This window comes from Lactuca virosa, chromosome 6 (assembly GCF_052849685.1).
Source record: "Lactuca virosa cultivar CGN04683 chromosome 6, Lactuca_virosa_CGN04683_v6, whole genome shotgun sequence".
NCBI classification, from domain to species: Eukaryota; Viridiplantae; Streptophyta; class Magnoliopsida; order Asterales; family Asteraceae; genus Lactuca; species Lactuca virosa.
The window spans coordinates 228,619,061-228,627,589 of record NC_136431.1 but is presented as its reverse complement, the minus strand read 5'-3'; positions in this window follow the sequence as shown (position 1 = coordinate 228,627,589).

Below are 8,529 nucleotides of genomic sequence, written 5' to 3'. Positions count from 1 at the left end.
TTCATCACCCGCGATCTCAAAAGGTACACTCCTTCTAAAGATCAATCTATTTTTGGACCTATCAAACGTTTACCCATCCACATCCTGACTACGGTTGGACTTGAGACCCAAATAGTCACGGATGACATAGAGGCTACGGAAGGTATTGCCCCATACCTTTCTACCCCGCCTCTTCCAAGTCAAAACATACTAGCCTCAACCGCACCCAACCAACCAGAACAATCTGCAGTTCCATCTTTTACTACTCTATCCAATGCCTCAAGGCTCAAGGAGCTAGTTTCTCCTAAGAAAGGCCCCCGCAGCAAAGCCAGAACAACCACAACCGGTGAAACCCGCAGGAAACACAAAGCTTCCAAGAAAGTCAAAACTCCCAAGGATGCAGAACCTTCAAAGAAACGAAAACTCCAACAGGTTGTCTCATCAGATGATGACTCCGAGTCTTCTGACGATTCTGATCCTGACTCTGCTCCTATTGCCATTCTCAAGAAAAGGAAAACCAAATCCACTAGCAAATGCGTGACCAGACCGATACTGAACTCTCTCAAAAGACTCTGGTAGTCCTTGGGGTTCCCGCAGACCCATTTGCTACTACCCTCTCCAGCCACTCGAACACAGAAAGTGAGCTCGTTTCATCTCAACGTGGAGACTCACCCCCACCTAGATCCCAAGAGTATCTAATTGGTTCTTCTCGCCCTAAGGTCTCCAGGGCTTCCAGACTACACTCTTTTCAAGAATCGGAGTTGCGCTCAATTTTAGACTCTGTAATCCAAACACTCCAAACACCTATCCAACCGCAGACCGATTCTTCAGCCCATGCCAGAACGAAGCCGAGGCCAAACTTGACCACGGGTCAAGGAGACCGAGGAAGCTCCGGAAATCCTACTCTACTTACATCAAATCCAGGTGGTTTAGGCATTGTGAGCACAAATGTGCAAGGATCTGTGAACCCGAGGGACACCTCGGTGCGTTTTCAAGGATTTGACGGTGATGAATCAAATGATTCCTGGAGGCATTACAATCCAGTCTCAGAATCTGACATTCAGAAATATGCCGCTTTCCTTAGGGCATTTCAAGCAAGAAAGGACCAACAAACCAAGAAACTTCAACAGACGCAGCAGGAGATTGAAACCGTAGCCAAATACTGGGCCAACGCCATCAGCAATGCCAACACGGTTGCCACAATTCAAAAGGTCCACGACTGGATGGAATAAATAGCTGAGACAATCCGCAAAGCTCAGGACAATCCAATCAATGCAGGTTAATCCAAGCCTCCTCCTACCACTGCTGATAATAACTCTCAAGAGGACGGTACTGCCATCGAAGTCAGTTCAGCACCAATATTTGGCTTCGATGATTTCGATCCAAATAAAGTCAATAAACCAGAGCAGTTGGAAGATGTTATGATGTTGTTCGATGAAGAAGAAGTGTCTAGCGGATCTCAGCACTCGACGTCAAATCCCAAGGAGAAGAAGAAGAAAAAGAAGCAAGCAGTCTCTCGAAAAGAATTTGTCTCTACAAAACAAAGTAGATTAAATTCTGCCTGCAGTCAAATCTTCCCAACCGCAATCAGAGGAATCGACTGGCCCGTAGTCTCTCATCGACCGCATCGAAAGACTGGAAGCCCGAGAATGTCTTGTTGCAGAACGCATCTCCCTCAAAGTGGAAATGGGGATCCGGGCCCTAGACAACGACCGCAAGGCTGATCATCAACACTTCATCTCCACTGCTGAAAAACTCATCTTTGAAGTATCCTCCATCAAATCGGATCTTCAGACCATCATTAAGGACCAGTCTGCTCAGTCTCAGAAAGTTGTTGACGAAACGCACAATGCGTATGAATCCGCAATCTCAGTTCTACAGTCAACAATCAACAATCTTCGCAGGTCACTATCCTCCAACTTTCATGGTCCCAAAATCCTGCAACTCACCAAGGAGATTCACCATTTTCTCTTCAACCCCGCAATCCCAAACAACGAACAACTTGCGGATGCTCTTAAGGCACAATTTGACCAAGTTTGTGGTAAAATTGATGGTCTTAAGCAATGGCTTGAGGAAGTACCAATGGCTCCTCCCTCAAGAGGGGGAAGTGAAGACCAAAGCTCGGATCAAATCTCTCACCAACATAGGAGCTCCCCAGTCATAAATGAAAAAGTTCCTACTCCTCAACCTTCTCCTCAAAAGAGCACAACTCATCAATCTCCACCGCAACAACCACCAATTCAACTCCACCGCAATCTCCACCAAACTCACCAATTCAAAAACTTCATTATTCTCCTGAAACACCCGAGACTCCTCCTCATTTCAAGAACCTAGCTTCCCACATGTCATCAGATCATTCAAATGACTCTCCCGCAACCAAACAGAAAAAAGCTGACTGGAGATCAGCTAAATTTGCTGAGATGATCTGGAGGGAAAATGGAGTTGACATTACAATGGATGAATGCCTCATCAACTCATGGGTCAATCCGCACAGAAGATTACAGCATGACAATTACAAGCCCTACCTCACATATGTTGAACCTCCAACTGACGGTTATTGGGATATTCTTATCTCTCCCAACGCCAAATACTTCACGGTGTTTGAACCCTTTGACCGCAGTATCCCTGATGTTAAGAGGTTACCCTTAGAGTTTGAGAGACTCAACAGCTTTCATGCCAAACATGGGTCCTCCATAGAGATAATCTGGTCAAATGAGAGACCATCCGCAGTCAAGAATTACAAGTCTCGAAAGTTCATGAAGGCTAAATTCATCTAATGCACTCTTACCAGAAGAAGCTCAGACTATGTTCGAACCCAAGCCGACTTCCCATGCATGAACCCGGAAGAGATCTTCCTGATTGCAAAGGTATTTCAGAATAAGTTTGAGAAGCAGCCAAGGATGAAGATCGCTTATGAAAGGGCCTGTATCTTTCTCAAAGAGACTGTGTGTGACTTCGCAAAGATCGATGCTGATATCCACCCTGCACTTGCTCAAAAATTTATTCTTCCTCCTCTTGAACCAGCCCCGGTCTTGACTAAAGGCTTTCAAGAAAGATCCCTTGGAGCAACAAACTTCCCAGATCTTGGAGTCATCTTCAAACGATTAAATGATGAAACTAAAACTTCATCCCGATGACTGCCATTAATCGTATGACCCGGAAGCAGTTGGAAATCATTCAGGCCGCAGTCAACAAATCCATACATACGACTGCTGAAGTGAAGTTTGAAATATCAACGAGGATTGCATGGCTTAAAGAAGTCAGGAAGTTCTGGTGGATCCTTATCAAGTTCCTCAATCTCAACACTTGAAAGAAAAGTTGAAGAGGTTACTTAGGGGGAAATTGTTGAAACATTATAAGTGACCCTCTTAAACTTAAAAAGAGATCCGAAGTTGCTTGTGGAACCGCAATCTATCTCTCCCCGCAGTCAGATCAGCATCCGCAGTCATCGTCATCAGTTGTTAGATTCAGTCTTTTATCTGTTCCTTGTATAAGTACTTTGTTTTATCCATAGTGACCTGCGTGGCAACTCAAACAGATTAGGCTATATGTAATCTTCGAGACTCTATAAATAGTGTTCTCCATTTCTCAATCAAAACACCTCTCTTACGCATCTTGAATCTTATTACTCTTCTCTCTCTACTATCTTATCACTCAAATATAATCGTAACTTCTTGTAATCACTCTTCAAGAGCAAGTCTTTTCTAGACATAATCACTAAGTTTGATCTCACTCACTAACTTGGTCTGATTGCATTCCTTGTTAAGAATCAACTTAAGTGTTTACTTGATATAATACTTGCTGTCTTTTATATTTCCTTATCTTTCCGAAACTAATCATCTAACTATCTAACTATCTAACTCTAACTTTTATTATTGTTGAGCTTGATGATCCTTTGAGATTAACTTTAAATTCCGCAATATAAACTTGTTCTAATGTTTGTTCAAGTGTGTCTCTCAAGTTTTTCTCTCAACAGATGTCGTAGTCATAATCGAATTTGAGAATGCAAATATCACAATTGTTAACTCTTAAAATCTACTTAGTGAAAGCGTTTCCTCACAATCATTTTCATGAATTGGAGATAAACCTTATGACATTTAGATTTTTTATGGTGTTTGTGTTCCTATCCATGTGAATTTATCATAACCATAATCTTGGGTCAAGGTTAGTGACAAATCCGAACACATATGGACTGAACCTATCTAATCTGAATTCCTTGCTACTTGGTAGCACAAGGGCCTACTATGTCTTCCAAGTTGTTATGAAAACAATTGAGAACTCATAGAACTCACATTCATAGTCAACTTTAACTGAAATGGCCACAAAAACAAGAATATATCAACACGATAGGTTACAAACCTCAAGTCGTGTGCTAGTGATTAACAATAAGCTTACTCTTGATTAGTTCTTGAAACATTTCAAGAACTTTAAGAATGCCACTAACCTCTTGACATATAAGATTCTCTTTATAAAGAAACATTATTTGACAAACAAATATTCAAGAGTTAGTGCGGGTTCTTATCAAGACAAACACTTCACACAATTGGTCTTAGTTGGTCTTTATTTTATCCAAAACATCACAACTTACCAATTTGAAATGTATAAGAGTAGAAAACATTTTACTCTACATTTGCTAATATGTCACTCAATATACAATCTTAGATTATGACTCTAAAGTTTGATTTTGTGACGAAGTACGATTCATCTTAATTGATTTAACCATTTCAACAATTCCTGATTCCTCTTCTTAGCCAACAAATGCACTAAGGCGTCCTTAGAGGATCAAATTGTGATATGGTTTTCAATCATTAAGATGATCATAAAACATGATACTCAAGTACTCTCCCATCTTTTTCAGATTGGAGAAACTTTTATCTTTCTGCCGACTTTTGATTCTTCTTATTCGTTCTGCTATACATTGAAACTTTTTCAATGATTCAGAATTACAATTAAACTTGTAAGCATAACCATATTTACTAAGCTTTTAGTAAACCATAACGAATAGTCTTATCGTTCTTTGTGGTGGACCTGACCAGTGCACAACCAAGTGTACCTGATCCCCTAGTCCTTCACTTAACTCACCTCTGTATGTGAACAAGGAATTAGTCCTAATTTCCCAAAGATGAAGGTTCTCATTCATCATACAATACAAGTTGCATGATTCTAAGTTTCTATCCGACTAAAACTTAGGTCATGAGAATCTTCCCTTATTTGGTAAATTTTGACACTACCACAAATGAAAGAATCAAATCCATATTGTTAAAAATTCAAACATCAATTTTCACATTATGCCATTGCAAGGAAATATAAATAAGATAAAAAATCAAAATTTTATTTATTTATAAAAGGTGCGGAAAGCTTTTCCTTACAATGCAATTACAAATGAAAACTATGTTAGTACAAATTTCTAAGCAATCTATCATAACTCTTAAGCAGCAGCTCAAAAATCCGATCATCGAACCATGCGATCGAAATCCTTCTCTTTGCGATCAGACTCTGCATGCCTTTCCTTTAAGCTTCCTTTGATCCTACAAAACATCAAAATGTAATCTTATCACATCATGTATTAAGAATCTACAAAAAGGAACTTAATAGAGTTAGATAGTGGATTTACCTGAAGTAGAGTCAAACCTTTTTGACTTTACCTTCTCTTAGATCTTTCAGGTATTCAGGGCAGCTTCGCTTCCAATGTCCCTTCAAATGACAGTAGAAACAAGTGGACTCTTTGGCATTTGCACATGGATCTATCTCAGAACTGGGTTTTCTCTTATGGTAAAATCTTTTGACCATATCCAATTCCCTTCCCATATGTAACGACCTAATTTTTCAAAACAAATTTTCATTTTTAATTATCCAAAATGCATGTTTACCATCCACTAAACGAGTTACAATTGTTTTCCAAAAACATATCAATTACAACTTTATTTGCAAACTATCAGAGTGTCCCATAAAATATCTGAGTAAGAGTGCACGCCGCGCCATCAAGCCTTTCCCTTTCCCTTAGGCTCAGATGTACCTGAAACAAATCCCCAAACTGTAAGCTAATGCTTAGTGAGTTCCCGAGAGCATACCACACACAAGCCACATATAACATATCATACTAGCTATAACAACTATATATATCACATAAGACATAAAACCTGTAAGAGTGACATGGGCTACCCCACATGGTCTTTAACTAGGACTGCCATGGGCTACCCCACATGGTCTTACATCCAATGCCATAGGCTACCCCACATGGTATTTACCTAGGAATGCCATGAGCTACCCCACATGGTCTTACATCCAATGCGACGGGCTCCCCCCGGGGTCTTCCATGCAAATTATACAATCACCTAGCATATCAAATCACAGAATGACTAAGACATATATCATAGTCACATAATGGGCCGGGCTTGATGCCTTAGACCCATAGGTATGGTGAGAAGACTCACATTTGTCTGCTGAATACAAAAGCTGCTCTCCTAACAGTCTGTAACCTCCCGGGCTGAATAATAATATTAATCAATGTTAGGACTTTAATTAATCAAAGGAAACCCAAATTCCAAACCCTTCCATGAGGCCCAAATATCCTTCCCTTGCTAATGGGCCCAAGGTCCATGTCCAATATCATGACTGGGCCTCTTGGCCCAATAAGGCCCAATCAGTAGGTCTGTGTCCCATAACAGATGAAATGACTCATAATTCCCATAATACAACTATATCCAATACCCAAAAGAGGCCCAATAGCTCAAAGGCCCAAAACAGATTTAGGTCCAACTGTGATGCGTACGCTTGGCGTACCATCCGGGTACACGCAGCGTACTGGGATCTTGGGACTACGCGCGACGTACACTGGGTTACGCCCAGTGTACTACCAGGTTAAGCACTTTCTCCATTAAGTGCTTAATACTCGATTCCTTTACGTCCAAAAGCCAGATCTAAGTTTCCTAAGACGTCCTAAGGCATAAAGTTGGAAACTTTATGCCTTTGCATGCCTCATATACACCCAACACCTCCATTAAGACCTTTCCAAGGTCTTTAACCCATGCATGATGCCAAAACTCCCATCAAGACTCCATTTTTATGATACTAAAGGACCAAGGGACCTCAGATCTGTCATTTCCACCTTCTGGAGTTGCTTAACTCACAAGTGGAGGTCTAACAACAACCAAAGGGACAAAACTAGAAAACCCTAGCTAGATCTAGAGATTTAAGTGGAAAGGTGCAAGCTTTGCAAGATGACCAAGATGCAGATTCTTGAAGCACCAAACCGTCCCAAGCTTGCTTGGCCACTTCCTCCTCTTGAAAGAACTTTAAAATGGCCACAAAACCCACTCCTTAAGCTCAAAACCCTCTCACACAATATCACAGCTGAAGGTAGACGAAATGAGGCTAAAGAGACTGATAGGGTTTGGTCCAAGAGGCTAAAAGATGTTTAAATAGGGGACAAGCCTGAGATTTAGGCTTTTAGCCCTCTGTTGCGTACCCCCAGCGTACCCTTACGTATGCCCAGCGTACGTAAGGCTCCTCCACGATTGTTCATGCAGAGTACGCTAAGCGTACTCATAAGTACGCCCATCGTACTCAAGGGACCAATTATGTCAAAATAGGAATTCTTCGAGCGTCTCTCAATCCATACCTGATCTAGGGCGTTACAACTCTCCCTCACTTGAACTAGACTTTGTCCTCGAAGTCCATAGCTGTAAACAGATCAGGGTAATGCTCCCGTATCTCCTCCTCTGGCTCCTAAGTCCATTCGGAATCCTTGCGGTGCTGCCATTGCACCTTTGCCAACTTCATTTCCTTGTTCCGAAGACCCTTTGTATTCCTATCTAAGATGGCGACCGGCCTTTCGACATAATTCAGACTCCGATCCACCTGAATGTCATCCTAGGAAATAACCGTTGACTCGTCAGCAACACACTTCCGAAGCTAAGATACATGGAAGGTGTTGTGAATCTGACTAAGCTCCTCTGGCAGCTCTAAGCGATATGCCACCTTGCCCACTCGGGCCGTGATCCTGAACGGGCCTATGAACCGAGGCCCCAACTTGCCCGCTTTCGAAACCTGATCATCCCTTTCCATGACGACACCTTCAGCAATACAAAATCCCCCACCTGAAACTCGAGATCCGAACGCCGTCAGCCAGTATAACTTTTCTGACGGCTCTGTGCGACTCGCAACCGGTCACACACCTGTTGAATCAATCCGGTAGTCTTGAGCACTAACTCAGTGCTCCCCATGACCCGATGCACAACCTCATCCCAACACACGGGGGTCCTGCACCTCCGATCGTATAACATCTCGAATGGGGCTCGGTCAATACTAGCATGGTAACTATTATTGTTCGAGAACTTTGCCAGTGGGAGGTATGTATCCCAACTCCCTCTAAAATCTAGCACGCATGCACGAAGCATGTCCTCCAGCGTCTGGATCGTCCTCTCACTCTGACCGTCAGTATGAGGGTGGTACACCGTACTAAAATGTAGTTGAGTGCCTAGTTCCTCGTGGAACTTCTTCCAAAACCTGGAAGTAAACCAGACATCCCTTTTGGAGACTACAGACACG